The following is a 24210-nucleotide window of genomic DNA, read 5'->3' as shown; positions in this document are numbered from 1 at the left end:
CTGAAAGGTTTCAGGCGAGCATTCTCTCACTTCAGGGTTAGTGATATACCTTGCCAAATTGTGATTGCAGTGAGAGTGCTGGAACTGGTGGCAAAGTTCCCTGAGCCATGCCCTGGGGAGCTCTAACCTGTTTGCCTATTTTCAGCTGAGCTGGCTCTGCCTCAGCCTTTTTTTTGGGAAGGGCATAACCTCTACATACACCTGGCACAGTCTAATCCAGCTAGGATGTGGTGTTTGTGAGGTCCCCAGGATGAGGTGAGAGATGAGAATTTGACTCCATGTTCTCAGAAGGCTGATTTATAATTTTATGATATTATATCATGGTATGTTAAAGAATGCTATACTAAAGAAAGAGAAAGGATACCTCAGAAAGCTTAACAAGAATGAATAATAAAAACCTGTGACTGACTCAGAGTCCAACACAGCTGGCTGTGATTGGCCATTAAGAAAAAACAATTCACATGGAACCAATCAAACATTCACCTGTGGGTAAACAATGTCCAGACCACGTTCCAAAGCAGTGAACACAGGAGCAGCAATCCGATAATTATTGCTTTCATTCCTCTCTGAGGCTTCTCAGCTTCCCAGGAGAAAATCCTGGGCAAAGAGGATTTTCAGAAAATATCATGGTGACACTAGGATTAGGCCCAAAATTATACAAGGGCAGAGTGAAATTTTCCCTAGTTCAAGTCAATGGAATTTTTGCTGCAGAATCAGTAGCCAAAAGGTATTTTTGACTATTTGATGAAGAAAGAGGTTGGAAATAACACTCTTTAGACCTTATCTAGAGTACTGCACCCAAAGTGGGGCCTGCCAGGCATCAGAGAACTGGAGAAAGTTTAGGAGAGGTGGTCAAGATGGTTAAGGCAGGATCATTTTCACTGTTAATGTGGACAAAAAATCTGCAAGAGGCTGCACAGAGAAGTCACAGTGATGCCATCCTTGGAGGCTTTCACGCTCTGACTGGTCAAAGCCCTGAGCAACCTGTTCAGAATTCAGGGTTGATCCTGCTTTGAGCAAGAATTTAGGCTGAATGTGTCCCAGCTCTCTTCCAACTGGACTTATTTTGTGGCTTTGTGATTTTACCAGAAGATGCAATTCCTCTTTATTCCTCCTAATCTTCCTATCTATATCTAATCTGTAAAAAGCTGCATCCCTATGGTGTCCTGTGAAGCAACAACAGTAAAAATACTGGAGAGCTTCTTTTCTGTAACAAATGGGAATGTATTTAGGTAAAAAGTAGTTAATCACTGAATATAGTCTTTAATTTTGTGTGTGTTATACTTGCCTGTACTGAGGTAAGTGTTACCATTTCAATCAACACGACTATTTTGGTTCAGACAGAAGCAGTGAACAAATTGTCAGATAAAGAACAGTGACTCACTCACTTTGTGCCTCCAACATAAATATTAGCTGCTCTCCAGTAAATGTAACTCATCTGTGCTTAGAAATGCATTTCTCTGCTGATAAAATGCTCCTTCTCCCAATTATTTACCCGTATTATACAGGCTCAGCATTAACTTAAGCTTTTCACCCTGATGGAATTAGACACAATAATTGCTTTTAACATATTGTCTGACTGTTTTCCTTATCAAGAGTTCAGGTTTGCATTCCCACCTTTAGTCTCAAACTCTGTCTAATAAAAGAAGAGAATTTGGGCAATTAGGCTGGAGGGTCAAAATAATCCTGACAATTACTTTTCATTCTAATAGAGATTGTAAAGCACTAAGAATTTCTCTCTGCATCTTGTAAGTTTTTCTCATCATCACCCTTCCAGGCACACTTAGAAATAGATGCTTTGTGGTTTATGTTCTATAACCTCAGCGGCTTTGGGGGTCTTGAAAGCCAATTTTAAAGGCTCAGAAAAATCACAGCAAAACAGCTGCTTGGTTTTATGAAATATAAATGGTATCATCGAAAATGCACAGATGGCTTCTTGGTGATGCATTTCACAAACATGCTTAGATGTTGTTCAAAATATGAATTTGAATAAATCTGTGACTAATAATTTTCTAGTTGGTGACAGCAGCTACTGGGGTGAGAGCAGGTAGTTAGATACCATAGGCTTTTTTTTCTCTATTTCTTTTTTTTTTTTTTGCATTTTTTGAGGCTAAAATCACTTTCTAGTTAGCTTTTAATTAAATTCAGTCTAAAATATGGTTTTACTTTGGCTTTGAATACTGTGGAAACATGGGATGGATGATTACCACTGCTAGAAACAAAAATGTAGATTCATTGCAGCTTGAACCACTGCATTTTTTGTATGAAGAGAGTGTGTTTGTGTAGGTTTTATCTTGCTACAGTGTGCTACACTCATGAGAAAAGAAGAAAGAGGAAGACATATTACCCCCTTCACACCATGTGCAGAATAATTTTGAGTCATGGACACCTGAGTGAAAAATACCCAGAATTTTTTAATATGTCTGAACAATAATTGCCTTTAGAGGGGAAAAAAAAGAACCTTCATTGAGTGCTGGTAGGGATTTCTTCTGTGATTTAAGCAGTCTCTGAGAGGAGGTTGTTTATTTTGGCTACGCTGCATGTCAAGAATGGTTTGAAAGAAGCAATCGAATGCTTTTCCTTGCATACAGATCATTCATTATATAGCTATCAATAACTGCCTAATAAAACTAGTCCAAAATAAATCATGCTTTCTTAACTGCTTGGTAAACGTTGCCCAACACTTCAAGGCACTTCTCAATACAGTAGCACTTTACAAAAGCAATCTATACTCTAAGCACCCATTACTGTTACCAATTCATTAAAATGTTAAGTTAATGTATTCAGGCTCCTTCACTGGGAAGTGAAAGGCAGCAACAAAGCCAACAAAGATGCATGTGTCTGATTATACTATGCCAGAAGTAAATAATAGAGTGTTATTCAATTCATAGCACAAGTAATGGGTTTTGGATAGCAACACACATCCATTTGAAAAATGATGGACATGTCAAAATGAAACATGCCATAGGCAAAAAGCACCAACTTCTGAAATAGATGATGATAAGTTCAGGACCTGTGCCTGAAATTTTGAGGCTCAAATAAGTCTTATTTGTTTCTTTATAAAATAAATTAAACTGACCGGCAACCACATTTTATTTAATTGAAATGTGTAATGTTTAATGAAATGTTCACAGGATTTTTCAGCACATGCCTTGTACCTGTAAAACTTAAAACAATTGGAGGCATATATTGGAAGCGAGGCAGTACTGACAGGAAAGCACATGTGTTTAAAATACTTTGTATTAATTAGAAGTATTCAATTTGGCACTGAAGCTTCAGGCATGTTTAGGACAGATTTTATTGAAAATAACAGGTAATTGCTAAAATTCAGTCCTTCTAAACATTCAAGCCTGGCAATCTCAGCACAGGCATCTGAAATCAATGAATGAAAATTCTGTATGGTAGTGTTGGCCCTGAAATCCAATACAGAAGCCCATATTCCCCTAATAGAGTTTTAGCTGTAGTAAAACCTGGATATAAATTGCACTAGCTGAGTAAATCTGCTTGATAAACAAAGAGCATGGGGTCTGTCCTGTTCTTTTGCATCAATGAGGACGGGATAACTTGCATTTGAGTATCATGGGTAGGTGTGACTCTTTGCTCATTGGAGAGCTGCATTCATTGGGCAGACCCAGAGCAGCTTCAGCCAGTGCTGTGGAGTTAAGCGATTTTGCTGCTCCTTTCATGGCTAGCAGTGCAGTTTGCTTTTTAAAGCATGATTTTCCATTACTTAATCAACGGAACCCTCTGGGATCCAACTCTAACTCATTTGTCTACTGCCTCACTATCACTTCTGCTGCTTGCCGTGACAGTGAGGAGGGTGAAGGAAATGCAGTGGGATCGACTGGCACAGAGTTCCATCTCCATGAGAGGGCTACACCACTGTGTAGCTGTGGCACTGAGGGACATGGTTTAGAAGGGGACTTGCTGATATTACATTTGCAGCTGGACTTGATGATCTTAAAGTTCTTTTCCAAACTAAACTGAGGGGAAGTGAGGAACTCAAGCAATCGATCTCCTGACCAGCCAGACCCAATCACAGCCACCCCTGTGGCTCAGAGTAGGTGTTTAACCCAGCTTGGGGGGGGAATTTTGATGGACTGCTGACTATTTAGAGGTGCCAGGTGCTGCCTGGCATGTCCTAGTTGGTCAAACACATCCCAGGGACTCATTCATCCCTTGTCAAGCACATACAGCTTGTACAGAGGTGAAAGAACTCGTAGAGGCCTGCTAAAGGAAGGGGGTTAATGGAGCAGGAGGAAAACTGTGGTGCACTTAAAATCTGCTGAAGGGGTTACAATAGATGGGTAAAGGAAAGGGTGCTGGTGGGAATTGCTGGAGGAAGGAACTGTGGAAGTGTGGCAGAACTTCCATCAGGGGAGAGGAGCTGCACACGTGGGGCATGTAATGGGCACTGAGGGAAGGAGTCTGGAGCAAGAAAGTATGAGAGAGGAAAAGTGATTTTTATCTTCTATGGGTAAATTGGAGTTTTAAATGGATGACTTATCTGAATCTGTTACTAAAGATCTTCCCAGATGGAATTTCTAAAACCTCCATAGATAATTAAGTATCTTTATTGCTGAAAGCTTTTCCTAATATCTGCTCTTGCTGTAGTTGAAGTTCATTAGCTTTTTCCTGTCTTCCTTTGTCACAGGTAAGAGCTTTTTACAGTGCTCTTTGCACAGACGAGCACTCTTCTATGCTGCCTCTTAGCATTTTCCCTAAATCGAACTAGCCCAAATTTTTGCAGAAAACTGGGATCTTTTTGTCACTCTCTACTTCTCTCCAAGTGTTCCATACCTGCCCAGCAGCATGCTGGCCAAAAACCAAATGCACTATTCTCACACAGTCCTTGTGAGCCCCAAGGGGAAGGGAAAGAACACCTTATGTGATGACTTTATTAATGTAAAACTGTGCCTTTTTCTCTTATCTAATACATTTGCAAACCTGTCAATTTAACGCACATCCTATATTTTATCTTCTGGGTCAGACACAAATCATGGAGAGACTGCATCCCTCCACAGAGAGGCATTGCTTGGGATTGTGTCTGGCAGCATACACCTCCAGAAGTTTTTCAGGATACTTTGGATTCCATTCTCTAGTTTCTTTTACACTCTGTTTTTTAGGTTTCTTATGGGTATGTTCTAGGAGATAAGATCAGAAACCTTACTCAAGTCAAGATATCTGATATTTATTGCAACAACTCCCTTAATACAAGCTGTTTATCCTGCCAAGGAAAGCAACTAAATTGGTCTTACAGCATTTGTTCCTAGTGACTACTTATTGGCTGTTTCTAGTCTTTCTTGTTTTTCTTTTAATTGCCTATACATTTTTCAACTATTTTTGGGGTTTTTTTTTCACTATTCCTTCAAGGGCTGAAATTGTGTTATCTGTAATATTCTTTTTTCTACCTTACTGTACAGGAGCATTTTTTTTATCCCTCTGCAGTCTTTTGGGTCTCCACTTATTTTTCAGAAATTCTCGAAGATAATCACTAGGAAATCTGAGACTACTTTAGCCAGTTCTACAAAAGTATTTTACAAGAAATTTAATCAGACGCAGCCACTTGGAAAACATCTAGCTTATCTCTATCTCGGTGTTCATGGCGCTGCTCTGAGAGATCATTCATCCTTATCTATAGGTGTTTAAATAAGTAAGCACCTTAATTACAGCTGACCTTTTTAATAAAGAATGAAATGAAAAAGGCACTGATGCTGAGATTAAGTTCACCATCTCAGCTTTCTCTGTTACTTCTTGTATTAGAGCCTATATTATGCTAAAAACTGCATTGTCCATAAAACAAAGAGGAGGAAAGGACTTTCCAGACTCCCTGAACCCATGGCAATTAAAAACCCATCCTATCACAGTTTAGATCAAATTTTGCTGGAGGCATAACAAATATGGCTGGGATGTGTTCAAGTACTTTGTATTATTTTGAGTCATCCTTGACAGGAAGGGTAAAAGAGGAATATGGGAATGTTTGCAGTGTCAGTCGTGTCCCCAGTGGTGAAAGTAATGTGAGATTGGCACCAGACTCCAAAAGTCTTGACTGCAAATGGCTCTAAAAAACCTGCTAGTCTGCCTTGAACAAAAAAGTAATCTCTTTTTTATGCCATCTTTTTAAAGGTTTTTCATGTCATGCTCTGACATAAGAGAACATTAGCTACAATAGAGAATATCAGTAAGCCTGAGTCCGGGGTGGGAATATGATAGGAGCATGAAACAAGACTCCATAAATCTTAAATGTTTTGGCAAATGAAAATCAGCACTCACAAACTCTGTAGTTCACTGGATGAGCAGCACACAACAAGAGCTTTTTCCTGATGCACTTGCAGTGCTGAACCCATTACTTTTCCCTTTCCCACACTGCTCTCCAAGTACAGATTTTGATAAAAGCCTAAAGGAGCGTGAATTTACACACTATTTACTACTATTTACAAATTTACTACCATTTATAGAAAGGCCAAGACATTAAACAGTTTTGTTTCTGACTCATGCATGGATATGCATTTTATTGCCAAGGGTAAGGTATGTGGTCATCAGGTCAAATGGGAAAATCTCACAGGATTTGTGTAATACCAGAGGAAAACAGCACAAAGGGCAAGTATTAGCTCTGACATTTCCTTAAGAAAAAAAGAAAAGAAAAAAGGGCTGCAAAGGCCTTTAACATGACTTTATCATCTTGAATACAGTAGTCTGGACTTCTCAGGAGGCTGCAAGAAAGCTGCAAGCACTGAAGAAATTGAGAGCAGTGTAGCACTTGGGACTTTACTACATTGGTGCTGAACCAATAATTTTAAAGAATAATGTTTCTGGAATTTCTATTGTGTAAAATAAGAAATATGCTTTAAAAACACATATATATGTGTGCATGTGGAGAAATCCTGTTTCTGCTGAGCTCCTTAATCTCTTGTCCTTTCTGGAAAAATTGATTTTAGGGAAGGAATGTTCAAAGGCATCTTCTTGCAGTGATGTCTGCTGTGAGGGAGAAGGGAACAGGGCAAGATTTCCCTCACAATCTCGTGATGTGAAGGTTGTGAAGGCTGAATTTCAAGCCCTGAATCTCTGGGTGCCCAGAGAACAATGGTGCTTTGGTCTTCTCAGCCTCCTGCCCCTGACCTGCTGCATCCTCCTGGTGGTGGAATTCCAACACATCTGTAGGATTGCAGGCTACTCAGCCCTGGCTCACTCCTCACCATTTGTAGGGCATGGAATAGCTGAGGGGGAGGGAAAAAAAAAAGCACATGTGTAAGCAATATTCTAAGCTTCTGTAAAATGTCTATGTTGTGCCAGGTGGGAAAATACTAGATAAACTTGCAGTAACTTAATTAAATTAGGATGAACTTAGGAAAATAATGAAGTGATGGTGAAAGGTGGTCCAGAAGAAGCTGGCAAGAGGCCATGCTTAAAAGGGAACTCTTATGGAGTGTCTAGCAAAGTACAATTATTATATTATGGCACAATAATCCAAGAAATAAATAAACAATCATAATAATGATTTAATATTTTCATCAATGACCTCAGTACCAAAAAGTAGGAGAGAATTAATGCTTTTTTTTTTTTTTCCTGGTGGTGGGGCAGATGTGGGACACATTAACAATAAAAATGTGAATTACCATATTATATAGAAATAATTAGATGACCTTGAGTCAGGAACCATTTAAATGTGATGGAACATTATAGTAAAAAATGCAAAGATATGCACTTTGGGACCATGAACAAGAATTTCAGGCATTAACTGGTGCTTGAGCTGGGAGCAGCAAGGTAGCCAGGTCATGTGTTTTAGTCAGCTGCAGACATAGTTATGAAAAAGCTCTTTGGGGTCATAAGTTATTAAATTCTTCCTTTAGTGCAGTGACTTCCATGCTGTGTACAAGGCTGTATCTGAAATACTGTGTGCATCTCTTTGTATAATCTCAAAAAATTAATTTAAGATGGAATGAGTGAGATGGGCACAAGGGTCTCAGCAGGCTGTCTTATGAAAGGAAATCAAAAGTTTTTTTCTTCAGGCAGGGTAAAACCAAGGCTGAGAGAGGATATGACTGATATCTAGAGATTTACCAGAGGAGGGGACACTAAAGGAGGGAAGAGAAGAAAAAAAGTCCTTTGGGCAGAAACAGCAGCATTGACAAGAGCAGTTTCACATGTAAAAATAGGCAGAGATCTTAGGAGTTTTCCCATGGTACAGATGGCATGACTCTTGCAACTTGTTTTTAGGATAGGAATTGATGAGTTTTAATTAAGATTTTATGAGATCGTGTTCCCTAGCACAGCAGAAGGCTGCAGGCAGATGTCCATCTCACTCCTGTGCTCGAAGCTTCATTGTGGACGTTCTCTCCACCCTCCTGATTCCCCTCTTGTTTTGTTTCTTCCTGCTTGCTCCCATCTCCAAAGCTGCCCAGATATATCTTATTTCTTTTATTTGCATCACTTATTTTGCACATGATTTGAGGACATTTTTCCTGAGATAAACTTGCCTTAGAGAGGGAACAAAGATTCCTGCACTTCACTCAGCCCTGTAGAGACGTGCAAGGGCTGCACTCACTGTGTTGCCTGCTTTTCTGATGGAAAAGAAATTCTCCTTCACACTGGGTCTGCCTTTTCAGTTCACAGACAAGAGGAGGGAGATGCACTGAGTGTTTGAAGCAGAATTTAGAAATCATACTATTCAGTTACTAGAAACTCTGATGCTTTTGCCTAACATCAGAGAAAAACTCCTTGTTCTAATATTCAGATAGGTCCATAAAGTAGTTATTGTTTTCCTGGCCATACAAAGTATGCTGCCATATGTTCACAGTCAGAAATGGCATGAGGTACTAGTCATAATGGTTTTTATTTATGACAGTTTCTGGGATCCAGGGCTCTAGCTATAATGGCTCAGCAGGTTTCCACAGCTCAGCTGTGAGTAGACCTAATTCTGATTCATTCAGAGTCCTCCTTCAGTCAAAGGCAGGAGCAAATAGAAAAGATACTGCTGATAAATTGCAGATAGAAAAAAAATTTAAATCAATATAACAATTACAGTTGATCCAATCAGAAACAAGTAGAGAAATTAAGAAAAGTTCAAGGAAGAACAAGGGGATAAAATTCACTATGATTAGTACTAAGTGCGTAGTGCTTATCACAAGATTCAGATACTTTGATTTTATGCAGCAGAATAAAGAATACAGGGGAAAATTCTGCTGAGGAGGAAACTATGTACACTCAAGGATAAGTGGTTTGCAGAGACAGGAGTGGTTTTAAAAAGTACCACCCATGGCATCATATTCTGCTCTGTCTTGCACCATTTTCCCTTTCCCACTGTTGCTCCTGAGGGATTTTTTCAGCCAATTGCCAGCTCAATAGTCAATAAATTGCAAACTCAGTAGTTAAAAAGGCAGAGATTACTGAGAGGTTTTGCTCTGCCCAAAAGGAGCATCTGCTGCAGGCTTGCCAGGTTACAGAATGCAGAGCAGCCCATTCAGTGCTGTGCTTGAACGGCCAGAGGCCCTTGCTGCTTTCATGATCTCTGCATGGGGCAAAAGAGTATTTGTTGTTTCTGCCAAGAGTTTAGCAAGTCCTGTTTAAAATTTAGTGTCACTTTGCAGGAAGAACTGCAACCTCTCAGGAGTTATAGGTGGGAGTTCTGTTGCATCATGTGATGGCATCCCCATCAGCAGGGCAAAGGCTTGAGGGATAGGGCGAGAAAGTTATGCTAAAGGGAAGAACATGTTGCCCCTTGAAGGCTTTTCCAGAAAGATTTAAAAACTAGCATATTTGTAATATATTTAACTCATATTCAATCCTTTTTGGCTGTGTAGTTGTGTTTACTTTTTTTTTTACCTAGCGGAGGGGAAATCACAGCTCACCAGCAGCAACCTGCTCATAAGCCCTGTGAGCTTGCTGGGCTCTATAGGAACAAAGTTAAAATGGTTCCCAAGAATATGCTGCTCACATCTCAGCCCATGTCCTGTCTCTCCTGTTTCTTGTTCCTGGTTGGGTCCTGTCTGCCAGAAGGAAGGATTAGCCCCTGCCTAGCACAAGCCTGTGGCCTCTTGGCACAATCACAGTTTTTTGGGCTGAACCCCAAGTGCCCAGGGTTTGTGATGAACCAGGGTGTAGTTCCCATTCAGATGGACACAGACCTTCCTCCTCCCACTCCAGTCTAAGTGAAATCACTCAGTTTAGGATGTGTTCTCCAGGACTCTGGGCCAGGGGAAGGCACAGACTTGGTGTAAGTCAGACTATGTTGTTTACTCCCTACATTTTGTAAACTGGGATCCAGTCACCCACCTTGAGTCCCTGCTGGGGCAAGACCTGTGTGTGCAGCATGCCTTTCACACAGTGACTTCCAAGGAGAGGAAAAATAAAATATGTACAAGTGCAGAGAGTATGAGTGCATTCTACAGGTCCAAAACAGCTCCCCTGAGTTTAGGGGTGGCTGTTGACAGCCCTTGACTGCTGGACACTGACTGTCAATACAGCAGGTCCTCACTTCGATTCTCAAATTGGTATTTGAGCAGAAGCAGTAAGCAGGCAGATATTCAGCCCTTCTTCTCTCACTGACATGTGTGCTGTAGATGGTTTGATACTGACACTTTTCCCTGCTGGTCAGCCTGGAGGGTAATTAATGGCCAGGATGCCAGTTCGACTCCTGAGCTACTGCAGTGCTTGCTTAAATTATAAACTGTCCCTTCCTTGGATTTTGCAAAAAGGCCAGAATTTAGCAGTTTCTCTTGAATTTGAAATACTGTATCTTTTCAATGGACACTTGAATTTAGCTGAGCTCAACCTCACATGGTACTTTACTGTAATCCAGTCATGATAGCCAGGAATTAATTTTGTCTGTGCTGCCTGCCATGTAAAAGTAAACTTTGACCAGTCACAGATGCCTCTTTCTATAAATTCATCACTGACTTTGTGTGAGACCTGAAGTGACTGAAACAAAACAGAAATATTTATGGGTGTCTGAAATCTGTTTGATAGACTGGGATCTGTAGAGTCATTGCTTCCCTGCAGGAAATGTCCCATTCCCTGTCTCAGCAGCCAAGTGCAGTTGAATGCAATTTGTCTAAGAAAAAAAAAAATAATCTATAGGACACATGCAGCTTTTTTGGCTAAATTCTGATGAAATATTACTGTAGTTGTTTTCCCCCAGACTGCTGGTGGAGAGGCATATACCCTCTAATTTCCAGAGCAGAACTAGGTCTCATGGGAGCCTGCATCTTTATTGCCATGTAACTCATGTTGTAGGCTCTTCTGCCAGTCTACCAACACAACAAGTAAGATTATCAAATATAGCAGGGTTTTTGCTGATTCTTGAAAATAATTGAAATAAGGATTAGCTTTACTAGTTTTTTCTTCCATTAGCAAAATGGAGAAAAAAAATTGACGCAAATCTAAAAATCTAGTAGTTCATATTTTGTACTTAAATTCCCAGAACTAGGTGACACACACCCTGGACTGGGTTATTCCTCACAGGAAGGCAGCAGGTGCCATTTCCATGTATTCTGCAGGCACTACTGCTTGAATTTTGGATGAGGGAAATGAGGGATTCCTCTCCATCCGCCTCCAGGTGTCAGCTCCTCCAAGAGGGAAGAGGCAGAAAAGCAGTGGTGAAGCTTGGCTCCCAATCCTTGCCAAGCATAGAGAAAGAGCAGGATGCACCCCCTTTGCTCCAGGAAAACCTGTCAGGCAGGGCTGTCTTCTGACAGGAGCCATTCCCAGACTCCCTCAGGACCAAGGAGTTTTTTGGGTTTTTGGGGTTTTTTTTGTCCCACACTGTGGGCTGCAATGTGAAAGCTACACCCAGGGCTCAATCTGCTTACTTCAAACATCCAATATCCTCACTGCTTTGCCAGGAAGGATTATACATTTTTCACAAAGTGAGCAAGTATGCTTTCAGAGAAAAAAATATTTCCATGGCTACAGATCCTTCTCACACCGTAGAATTGCTTATGCAACTCAGCTAGCACCGAGCTAATGAAATGAGAGGAAGTAATTAAATGAAAGGATGGCTGGGTGTTTGATGTCAAATTTCTGTTTTACACCTGAGACCCTGGGGAACTGTCTCAGGTGGCCAGGAATGCTGTCAAAGTTTGTATTTTGCATGAAGATTGCACTCCATTTTTGATCCTTGGAGTTTTTTGCTGCTGCATTGTGCACAGAAGTGGCCCTTGTGCAGTTTTGTAATTGCAGTTAGTCCATATGCTGTGCTGTGCACTCATCTCACATGGAAGGAAACCTACCTGTTATGCAAACAGGAATTTGACTCACGTTGCTGGTATGAAAGTGTAAAATTGTAGAGGATCTGAATAGCCCCAAAATAACAAAAGGCATTTATCTCCTTGGGCAATACTTTTGCAATGTGAAGCACTGGAATTTAGATCTCCCTGGCATCAACAGATGATGGTGAAGGGAATATCTGGCAGATAGTTTTTGCCTGTAGGGCACATCCTCTTGATGTCTAGGCTTCCATATTTTCTCTGAGACTTTCTGCAATATGGATCGTGAGAGAAAAATAAAATTTCTTTTTTTTCTCTCTAAGTTAAATTGTAGTTTATTATTTAGGTCAATATAAAGGACTGTGAGACTCTAAGTGGGTTCTTAAGCATCAAATTCTTGTTGTTGGTTTATCTTTAATCACTTTTTAAAATTGCTTTCATAGCTCTGCAAACTAGGTAAGTAGGAGGAAGTGCTCAGAATTTCTGTTCATCTTTAAAACCCTGTCAAACATTTTTTAAATACCTCTGATCATTTCCCTTAATCCTGCCATTGTAATGAACCTAAGATGGTTCTCCATTTAATTTAACGAGGTGAAGGCATCTCTTAAGGATTAGATATTAGTGTGACATACATTTGTGACTTTAAAAATATCTTGCAAGCTAGAAAAAAAATTCTGTGTTAATTGAAGGACAGCTTCAGTAAAGATAAAATGAAAGGCTCCTCCTAATGGTGTAATCATGCACCAAAACAGATGGAAGAGACATTTCACCAACATCTTCCAAGTACAAATAAGTAAATGTGACAATATTAATTTGAGGGAAAGGACATGATTAGTACCCTTTGACTTTTTTTTTTTTTGTGGCAGCTGAGTCTAATGTATCCTATTTATATGACTGTGAAGAGCTTGCAGTCATATTGTAAAGATTTCTAAGGGCCAATTTGAAAGAGATTGCACTATGAGTGTCAAGTTGACAGGCTCACATCCTCTCCTTGATGTGAAGTGCTAAGTTCATGAAGATGTCAATGTGTTGCCTTGCCAAGTCTCCCAGCTGGAGAGTAATACTGCATAATAGTCATGAGATTTCAGATCCAACATTATCACCTCAACCATTGCAGGGTTTCACAGGGAAAACCACAGCACAAGAAAGTAATTTTCAGATAAGTTACATTCAATGGCAGTATCGGAATTGATTTCACATCGCTGGGCAGATGCACAAAATTCACGCTTGCTCTTTCAAGTCAAATAATGTTCCTGGTAACAGCCAGTGGAAGCTTTGCCTGGGCTGGCAAAAAAATTCATGAACTCAAAGCAATTTCAGGCTGTTTCAGGAGATGTGCATACATTAGCACATATGAGTAGCATACCTATCTACGTTGCAGTTCTAGCATTCTCCTGGTTTTCTTACAATATTAGTCTGAGCTGTGATCAGCAGGGGTTATCTGAATTGGAAGCTCCTTGATTAAAATGAGTGAGGAGAGATGGGCCAAGCACTGCTGTAATTTGAAAGCTCTTGACACCTGGTCTGAAAATGCCTCCTCTCATCTGTGTCTGAGCAAAACATTGTCTGAGCCAGGGCACATTGTGAAGTCAAGGCACATGATGGGATTCAGTCTTTTCCCTCAAAAGAGCCCCTGAAATTAGTGGGACAGTATGGAAGTGATAACTGAAAGGGTATGGAGCTTATGTGATTGGATTTACTTGTGATGGGATGTCTTTAATTTGGATGGTTGCTGTGAAGCTGTACTGAGTGTGCCTATCCTTGTGAACAGGAGCCCTCACCCTCTTAACAGCACTTCTATCCATCTAATGAATCAATCAATCAATACCAGCTTAAAAAGCTGTGTTCTGAATGCTAACCAGCTGGGGTTTTTTTTCTTGCTTCACAGTGAGGATGTTTTCTGTATTAAAAACTTTTGCCATTGTTTTTAATTTGTACTTGCTGCAATACAAATTCTACTGAAGTGCCAACCTCACAATAGTCATCTTAAAAGCTGTCACCAGGCTTGCCTCTCTCTGAGGCACTGTTTGCTAAGCAGAGGAAATTGTCCAGCTTGTCAATGCCAAGGTAATAAAACAATGTAGGCAAAGTCCAGAGTGTGACTTTTGTCTCCCTTGGGTAGTGACCTTAAAGTGTCTGATCTGTTCCACGTCATATTCATGTCTAAAAAGGAGGCTTTGACTGCTGCAGTGTAACTCTATTTTATCCTTTATCCAAAAAAGAATATAGGGATGGCATTTTCCATGCTGGTTAGGCCAACAAGAGTCATTCCCAAATCTTCTGGGGTAACCATTGCAAAGGCAGTGCTAGACTGTGGTCCAAAGGCTCTCTCCTTTCAACAAGAGCAAAGGAAAAAGCCTTTTTTCTGTGCTTCTGTGAGAACTCAATAAAAATCGTCTACCACTTTGCAGTCCTGTCTTTTGGGACAGAAAGGGACAAATACAGGGATTCTTTGAGTAGGGTAGTGTCCTGTCAGCCAGTGAATACTTCTCTTGAATTCTCACATTTCAGCTTCTCACTTTCCCAACAAGCAGCCTTTGGGAACCACCTGATTTCCCCTCAGGGTTGGATGTAGGCATCTTTGCAATGTATCTGGGAGGGGAAGAAGTGTTGGCTCCACCACAAGAGTCTAAACTTTGTCACACTCAGGGCTTCAATGCCTAAAAGATTGATGTCCACATCCTGACACCCAGCAGTATTCCTTGTGTACTGGCATTCCATCAGTGAAAAGTCCTTATGCTAGAATTCTGGGCTGGTTAAGAAACCAAAACACCTTAGCAAATAAAGACTTTTCTGGTTGCCTTGTAACCCTGAGAGTCCTGAGACCTTGAAATGTGTAATGCTTTATAATTGTACTTTAACCAAGCAACCATCCAGCCTCTCCTGCATCTAGCAAGGAATTTACTCTGGTTAAGGCCTTTGAGAGATTCTGTAGTAGAATTATCTGCTCCTAACTTTGCTGATGTACCAGGAGACTTCCTTTCATGAGATTTTCCCCTCACTCTAGTCATTTGTCTTCTCTGTAGCTTTTGGAATTTTGCTGGAGCAAACAAAGCAGGTAACACAATATTTGGCACAACTCCAATAATACTTTGAAGATTCTTGTAAAATGTGCTGGAGACATTTTAAAAAACAAGCAATAAGTGCAAGTAATTAAGGAAAATGCATGCTTACTTGTCCTCATGCAGATATCAGATTAAAATACTGAACATTATTTCACTGGAACCTGTTTCCCATTGTTTACTTGTAAAATATTCCAGGCAAATAAATTTGATAAGCTGTACTCAGGGTTGGTGAGTTATGAGAATGAAAGTTTCATTGCTGTCCTGGTCCCAGAAGACAGTATCTTTATTACCTTTTTGGCTCAGATTCTGGGCATAATATTATGTTTAAAAGCATAGATCAAGCAGAAAGGCGATAGTTTTTATGTAAAGTGTGCTGCTTTTAAAAGATGTAGGAAACCGAGTTGTTTTTCTTCATATGGATATGAAAACCCATTAGAAAAATTGGAATGATTCACTTTCTGTGCGTTAAACCCTTGCTGCACCTTGCTGTGACACCTCATGCTGGAAGACTCACGTTTATGTGACCCATAAGTTTCCTAAACCACCTGCATTAGAGCAGTTATTCCAACCAACACACGCAGGGGCTCAATTTTTGTCTTCTCACGAGCAGCACCCAGGGTGGCTGGAAGGAGCCCATTAGCCAGCCCCTAAGCTGGCATGATGAATTCCCTCCCTCCTGAAATCACCCACAGCCCCACCTCGGAGCCATTTGGCAGAGCACCAGATGAATGCACACACGTTAAATCCTCCTGCACCTTAGGAGGCGCTGACTTCCTAATGGAAACTGTTTTCCAATGTGAGCAAAGGCTAATCCATAACTTACAAACTTGGGAAAATCAGTCAATAAACACGCCTGTGACAATGGGATTTTTTGACAAGAAGCACTGCAAAATCTTATTTACCTCCCCTGAACAGCCAGCAAATACACACCAGGGAAACTTACTTTTGATGTAGACATATAACTTAAATAATGCTCAAATGGCTGGTGCAGGCATTGGCTACAGAGGATAAAAAAGAAAGCTGGATTAACTAAAAATAGTTGTATTAAAAATCAGTGTATTTTCTTCCTTGAGGAGAAGAGGGAAAAAAAAAAATCAACCCACAACTCTAATCTTGGACTGGAAGACTACAGGTAGAAAAGTTCAGGTCTTGCCCTTCTCATTTTTGAAAGACACTTTTCTAGTTCAAAGGAGCTTTGGTTTAGCTTCAGGGGAAATATCAAGGATTATAATTGGAAGACTTTTCTAGTTTTTCCTAGCTGGATTTCAGAAATACCTTATGTACTTAACAAAGCCACACACGGAAAAAAAGAACAGAGCAACTTTGAAATAAACCTTCCATTCCTCCTGCTGCCATGCAGTCTGCACTGTCACCCTGCATCTTCCCTGAGAGGGAGGAGCATGGGACAAGGGATGAAAGCTATTGGAAAATGGAGGAGTGCAAGATTAAAAATAAATCAAAAAAGAGAAGGCATGTCGAGAAAGGTGCATTTAGAGCAGCTACTAAATTCTTCTCTTAAATGGGCACATCTGGAAAAATTTAGCTGTATTTAGTGGGATATTTCTGCAATTAATTACAGTGCAATTGATTAGGACATTTTGTGGAGATCATGAGAGGATGGACACCAGAAACAGTGAATTTTAACAATCTGCCAACCTTTGCAGATTTTAACAATCTGCCAACATTTCCCACTGAAAGCCCTGGGAAATGGAATCCTGGCCCTACTGCAGTCAGGGGAGAGGTGTGGCTGGCTTTGGGGATAGCAGTGGCAGAATTTCACCCTAGGAAAAACAGTTTTGACATCAATGACTGTCTAAACATTTGTGTCTGGGCTTTCAGTTTGGGGAGCTGCTAACTTTTGTCCTTTTCTCTTTTTTTTAGCAAATAATATATTTTCTTTCTCCTCTCTCTTCTTGGTACATAATTTGTTCATGTTCAGATTAGGTCTGGTCTTCTGGGTACAGAAGCATTAAATATTGAGAATGAATAATTTCATCGATTATGCAGTTAAGGTATATTAAAACAATAAAGAACACACCTTCTTTATTTAACCCCCTAGGCTGGAAATAATTACTTTGAAAACAGCATTTTGAATGGTGTAGCTTGCAGTAATTTAACCACTTTACATATTAAGAATGAGAATTATTTGTGTTTAGATTTTTTTAGATCTCCTAACAAAGAAGACTCTTGCTATTTTTTGAAATTGTTTCTGGATTGCAAAATAGCTGAAGACACACTAACCGTTTCAGTATTAAAAATGTCTGAAAAGGTTGGTAACTACTACCAGTGATCACCCAGAACCATTTATTCACACTTTAGTAGTTGCTAGGAAAATGTTTTCTTAAATGTATTTTCATCTGTTTGCTGTTCAGAGTTAAAAAAGAGGTTTTAAAAACCCATGATCTTGTACAGTATTCCTGATTTGTGAGGATGGAGGGGAGTGATCAGCTGGTCCTTTCTGTTGGTTTAGCTGTCAAAAATATATCAGCCAGAGTCCTTGACTATTTCACAGCTGGTCACTCCTGCAAACCCTCCAACTCCAGTGGTATTCCTTCTGCTGAAAAATTTCAACATTTTAATGACATAAACCTTATGTTTGGTGTTAAGCCTTGGATTGCCTGACAGTTTGATTCCAGCTTTGTGTTCTTCTGTGAGACCACTTAGTGTCAGAAGTTTGTGAATTGTTGGGATCCTGTCACTCCAAAGAGCTTTGACAATGACATCCAGACACAAGCTGCTTTAATGTTTGAGAATCAGTTTGTCTGATGTTAAGGGTGGTGGGAGCCAAGGCTTGTGGCGTTTATTCCCCTCTCCACCACCGATTTGTTATTGCTGCAGACACAGAGAACCTTGTTGACAAGGCTCAGGATGTTTTGTGTTTTATTATGAAAGTACTGGCTCACACAGACACTTTACAGGGCATCTCAGCTTGCCATTGCTGACAAGAGGAGAAGAAAGAAAAGAGCCAATTTCTATTCACCTTGTTGGGAAGAGCCAGGAAAAGTAACTCATGAAAATACTCTTTCTTTAGAGGTTGTTTTAAAATATCAAAATAATTGCATCTGACTCCAAAACCAATACTGGATCCAAGCATGACTACTGCATGCTGTCAAATTCTGGATTCTGGCTTATGCTCAGACCTTTCTGTACTACCTAAACTCAAAGCAGTGTTTGGTTTTATCTTCCTCTGTTTTAGGAAGTGTTCTCTTGCAGACTTCTGGCAATATTCTGAATATTAAACTTTAGTAATGATAGAAGTCTTTATGCTGACAGTGCTTCGAGAAAACTTGTGCTGCCTTCATTCTCCTTTTCCTTTCTTTTGAGATTTGAAAACTGTCACTTCTTTTACCCAAGAGCATAGAAAAGGATCTCAAGGTCAGGCTCTGTTACCAGTTTCCCAGTGAGAACAAGTGAGTTTTTCTGTTCTCCAGAATACAAGATGCAATGGTCAATTCCACTCTGTGGTCAGTGTCTGTAATTATGAGGGCTTCAGTTTGAACGGGTAAACATGGTTAGAACAGATGGACACAAAATGGTAAAGGCAATGAATGAAGGTATAATATGATTACATTGGAAATCCCTATGAGAATGTGACAAGACAGGCTTTTGTCTCTTCTGATTTTTCTGGGCTAAAACTTTTTTTTTTTTTTCATAGGCTCGTTCCACACTGCTAGTGCAGCCTATAGTGAAATTTGAGACACTGTCCACTGCTCTTTATGCTCATTCCTATCATATCAGGAATTCCTGATGTGTGGAGCACAATGCTAGCCATGGGTCATGTAGCTGTGGGTATCATGGTTAGCTCATACTGTCTATAATAAAAGAAATTACACATTTGGAAATAAATCTAGGTAGAAATTATACAGTTGGAGGTTATAAAAATTAAAAAGGCAAGTCAAGCTAGGAAGTAACAAACAAAAGAACACCTACCCACCAGCTGTAAATCTATTTTGTGCTTTTCTAACAATGACCCATTTTTAGCTGTGTTTCTCTCCCAGGAGAACATCCCAAAGCCTGAATACAAAGGTGAGATGAGACTGTGGGGAGAAAATGGCTGCTTCCACCACAAAACAGCAAGAAAAATGTGCATCTGAGGGAGAGAGGAAGCTTTAAATCCCTCTCAGATCAAGGAGGTGACTGAGCTGAAGAAACCATGGAGTGCAGCTCAGCCATTCTGCAAGGCATGGGATGGAGGGAATGTTTTTTTCACAGTGGGCTGTGAATTGAGAAAGTGCTGCTAGGTCTATTTTTTATGAAGCCCAAGAGAACAGGCATGCAGCAAGCCTTGGCAGTTCCTGTTCCTTGGGGGACAAGACCATGACATTGTTTTGTGAGGAATTTCTCAGAAAACTGAGAATGGAGGTGAGCTGCTCAGCTCATTTCCAGTCTGAGATTTTCCTGGGTATGTGCTGGAGACACCAAATTCAAAAGCAAATTGTGATCAATGACCTTGGATCTTTACATGTTTGTGGAGGGGCTGGTTCAGGAAATCCACAAAATTATCATATTGTGAAGACAAGTTCAGTGGGATGTGACACATCACTTTTAGATTTTGTTATTGATTATGCTGCAGAGACTGACTTTGGTTCACCTTACACTTTTCCATCTCCCAGGAAAGCACAGGCTGTGTGTAGGGCTGGGGCTGTTCAAAGAGGACTCTGTTGGCTCTTCTAGTTCAGATCCTGATTGTAGATACATCTGAGTCCAAGTCTCTGAGTTATTCTTCATCTTACCTTGACAAAGTAGGTAAGCTTGGAGGTGGGGAGTGCATTTGATGGAATTAAGGGGAACAAAAGGGCAGCTTTGATATCATAGCTTTTGACAAGGAGAAGAACTAAAGAGAATTACAGTGACCTCAAGTTGCCACAGAGTCTGCTTTAGCTTGGATTTTGTTTAGCAGGCAGGCTGGGGGAAAAAAAAAAATCAATATTCTATTCTAGGTGGCAAATACATGTTTTTGCCTTATCTGTTATTTCTAAGGCATGAAATCAGCATCTAATAACACACCCTATGTATTGAGAACAGAATTTTTTAAGGAAAGTTTCTCTCTTGTGAAGAAAAGGGGGGAAATGCAATTTCCCTTCCAGTTTCCTATTATTGCTCTCCCCTCCCTTCCCTTCCAGGATTTGAAAGATTCCACCCCATAGGAATGGCTTTTACTCTTTCACTTAATTTGCCTGGTGTTTGTAATGTTCTGTGACTTTTCCCACAGCTGTTCTGTTGGAGAGGATTCCTCAGCACCCTCCCAAGACATCACTGGGAAAGGAAGGTGGGAGGAACAGCAAAGGTTGAGCTGACTTCAGGACTGATGTGATCCTGCAGTTGACAGTGGGAGGCTTTTTTGCTCCTTTTTCAATAACATTTGCTGCTGTTGGAACTGTCAGTAAAGTGGGGGAAAGCAATTAATATTTTCTCCTCTGTCTTTCACAAAATCCTTACTTTTCTGCAAGCAAAGCTCTTGAAAGAAATCATAGTTCACCTTGAGGAACAATAGGAGAAAAAAGAACTATAAGAACTCTCTACATGTCCTTTGCTCATTAGCAATGACACACTGTGGAGGAAAGATATCCCACAGCACAAGTTTTGTAAATACAATTCCAATAAAATCTAATTTCAGGAAGAATAAAAATCAGAAAAGGCAGTTAATTGGACATTTCTTTTGAAAGCTGCTTTTTCTTCAACTTTTTGTATTACCAAGTTCAGCCAAAATTTTTGACAGCCTGAAAGTGCAACGCAGAGAGGAATCATTATACTTTTTGCCCATTAGGTGGAATGGTTTTTTAAAGAAAATATACATGCCCCTTTTGCAGAATTTGCTGAGGAAGGTGGAAATCTGCCCCTGTGAATGCCTCGCCAAAGTTCCATTTATTCTGTTCTGTGCACCACTGATGTCCTGAGCCAAAAGGGAAGCAGCAGGAAACCACGACCCGTGCTCTGAGCAGTCAGACCAAATCAGGCAGTTTGATTTTCACAAGGTGATGAGCTGCTCTGGCTGCCACTGGAACCCCCAGCTGCCTTCCTCTAGGGCATTGTGCATCCACGTAGGCAGGAGAATGCTGCCCTCAGCACTGGGTGTCCTGGGAACAAATCCTTTTCCAAGCACTTCCAAGCATTTCCAAGCATTCCATTTTCCAGCATTTCCAAGTATCTGCTGGTCCTGAGTCTCCACCTGAAGCTGGGATTGGGTGACCCTAAAAAGCTTTTAGAAGCTCACAAAGACATTTGTAGGGGTTTGCTTTTAATTTTCCTCTTCGGTAAAATTGCAAAAAAGCAAAACTCACACTGTTGCAACCAGATTTAGTGTTTCGTTCCTGTTTTGAAACCTTCAATCTCCACTGCGTTAAATCTACTTTAAATCTGAATTATTTTTCAATGTAAATTATTAAAGCACATAAAGGGCAGTGCCTGAAAAAACAAGCTGTATTCATGGTCTGATTTTTGAAGCTTTAAGTAATGAAAATCCAGCTCTCCTTGGGTTGCGTAGGTGCTCAGTAAGACTCTCTGAATTCATTACAGATGATGCACAATGCCTGATTCATTTACAAGAGTGTTAAAGTTCCTATGTAAATGTCTTTGAAATGAGAGTGTGCCTTAAAAATGTTTAAGTCCTTGGGATGGTTCATAAGAAGCAAATGTCTTTGAGATGCAAATATTTCCTTTTTTCAGTGAAAGGCCAGCTGTACCCAAAAAGTCTGTGCGTGGGATGGATAATGGTGCTTAAAAGCTTCAACAGAGTGTTAATAAAATGAAAGAATTTTCTCTGGCTTGCAGGTTTTGTGCAGTATCTGCAACCAAGTCCAGCCTGTGTAAACCCTGACCTTAGAAATGAATCATCAGACACAAATGGATGGAACAAGGACGTTTAGGGGAGCCAGAGGGTTTTATCCCAGAAAATATTGATGTGTAGCTGAGTAACAGGTATATCTTTGTTCCTCAAAACCCTACTTGAAAACATTGTAAAGGGTTAAAATATATTTCTGACAAGAATTTTTAGGTGATTTGATAAAGTCAAAAAAGGATCATGATTTAAAAGTAGGAGAAAATTGCTGAAAACCCAGTTGCATGTCTGTTGCTGAGAAATTCTTTGGTAGTTTGTAGGGAAATGAGTTATGGCAAGGAATTGAAGAAAGACAGCTTGCCTTTTTCATCTGGCTCTACTGAAAATTCTGCTCAGATGTTTTTCATGGGTTCCTCAGTCTGCCAAACGTGCAGATTTCGAAGTGGAGAGGTTTAATCTGGTTCCTGTTTTTCCCATTGAGTTGTTACCACTTTAACTGCTCTTTGCAGTGCCTGCTCTTTGTTTCCTGCTGTTTGTTTGCAGACCTGTGTGCAGCTGGAGCTGCTCACTCTGTGCTGCTCCTCCACCCTGCCCAGCGCTGGGGATGCCAGGCAGGATGTGATGGTGTTCACAGGGGTCTTAGGATGAGGGAAGAGATGAGGATCTGACTCCATGTTTCAGAAGGCTTGATTTATTATTTTATGATGTATATTACATTAAAACTATACTAAAAGAATAGAAGAAATTATTTCATCAGAAGGCTATCTAAGAATAGAATGGCAAAGAATGATAACAAAGTTTGTGGCTCAGCTCTCTGTCCAAGCCAGCTGGGCTGTGATTGGCCATTAATTACAAACAAACCAACATGAGACCAATCACAGATGCACCTGTTGCATTCCACAGCAGCAGATAATCGTTGTTTACCTTTTGTTCCTGAGGCCTCACAGCTTCTCAGGAGGAAAAATCCTAAGGAAAGGATTTTCCATAAAAGATGTCTGCGACAGCAGGGCAGCTGCAGTGAGGCTTGGTGGGGCTCCTGCCCATTGCTGCTGGGCAATGACAGAGCTGCACTGCTCTGCACAAGAGCCTGGGGAAAGCATGGGAGGAATTGTAATTTGGAGAGTTTTGCTGGTAGCACAGATTAGTCCTCTGCTCTGGGCTGTGCCTAAGCAGTAGCTGTCTTTTCTTTCCATCAGGGAGCAAAGCTTTCGTGTAATGCCTGCTTTAATTGAATTATGGATCTCTTGCTTGCCACGCTCCCTGAGTGACCCTGCTGGTATCATACACAAATATTGAAGGGAGGTTGTTTTGCTCAATATTCTGTAGCATTTGTGGCTACATATGGGAGGTTTATAGGTATAGCTCAAAAGAAGCTACTGGCTTCATTGACTTTTTCTTGCCTGAGTAAGGAAGTTTCTGTACAAGTTGTGCAGACTGGATGTGAGTTTTCTTCTACTTCTGCATAGTGTAAATTTGACCCTGAGACCTAGAGACCTGTATTCCATGAGAACCTACATTATTTGTCACTAGACAGCTCAGTTTTGTCATTTTCACCACTAATGGGATTTTGTGACCTTGTTAATACAGCAATATGTTGCCCGTCATATCATCAGTAATGATGCTCCAAATAATAAAAGAGGGGGTAAAATGCCAGCTGAAAAATGGTGGATAAAAAAATTACACTAGCTTCTTTATATACTTTTCCAAGAAAGAAAAAAACTTCCATTATCTTAAAAGAATTATATTACTTTAGAATCCTACTTAATGTGATGTAATAGTTAAAGCACTGCTCTTCTCTAGTACAATTTGACAAAATAGCTCTTTAAAGATCTTCTTAGGGAAAGGAGGACATAAATATGGAGTGGATCTTTACAACATAGCAAAACCCATCCTTAGACTGGGAGAGCATTATGACACCAGATACCAAGAGAAAAATTTTTGTGAATGGACTTTATGATGTATCACAGCTTTATTACAGATGTTTATCTCCTAACATTACCTTCTTCAGAATATTTTGCCATATTAATGATAAGTATTGTTCTTATTGAAGTAATACCAAGTCTGACTATTTTATCTATGTAAAGCTGATATGCACGGTACATAGTTAGGAGTGATCTGATGACTTTATGCACTGAATAAATAATGGGAACTAGGTATAGGGAAC

At 40.2% G+C, this 24210-nt stretch overlaps 1 long non-coding RNA gene across 1 annotated transcript in view; it reads left to right on the top strand.

Annotated features, from left to right (window-relative positions):
- The window catches only part of LOC135445021 (uncharacterized), a 52245-nt gene extending 30284 nt beyond the window's left edge, over positions 1 to 21961 (top strand). Inside the window, exon 3 of the long non-coding RNA XR_010439427.1 lies at positions 20481 to 21961. This is a non-coding gene — a long non-coding RNA (uncharacterized LOC135445021). The remainder of the gene's footprint in view (positions 1 to 20480) is intronic.
- The last annotated feature ends 2249 nt before the right edge of the window (positions 21962 to 24210 follow it).

Source organism: Zonotrichia leucophrys, chromosome 3 (assembly GCF_028769735.1).
Source record: "Zonotrichia leucophrys gambelii isolate GWCS_2022_RI chromosome 3, RI_Zleu_2.0, whole genome shotgun sequence".
NCBI classification, from domain to species: Eukaryota; Metazoa; Chordata; class Aves; order Passeriformes; family Passerellidae; genus Zonotrichia; species Zonotrichia leucophrys.
Note: the sequence above shows the minus strand (reverse complement) of the source record. Positions and strands in the feature narration are given on the sequence as shown.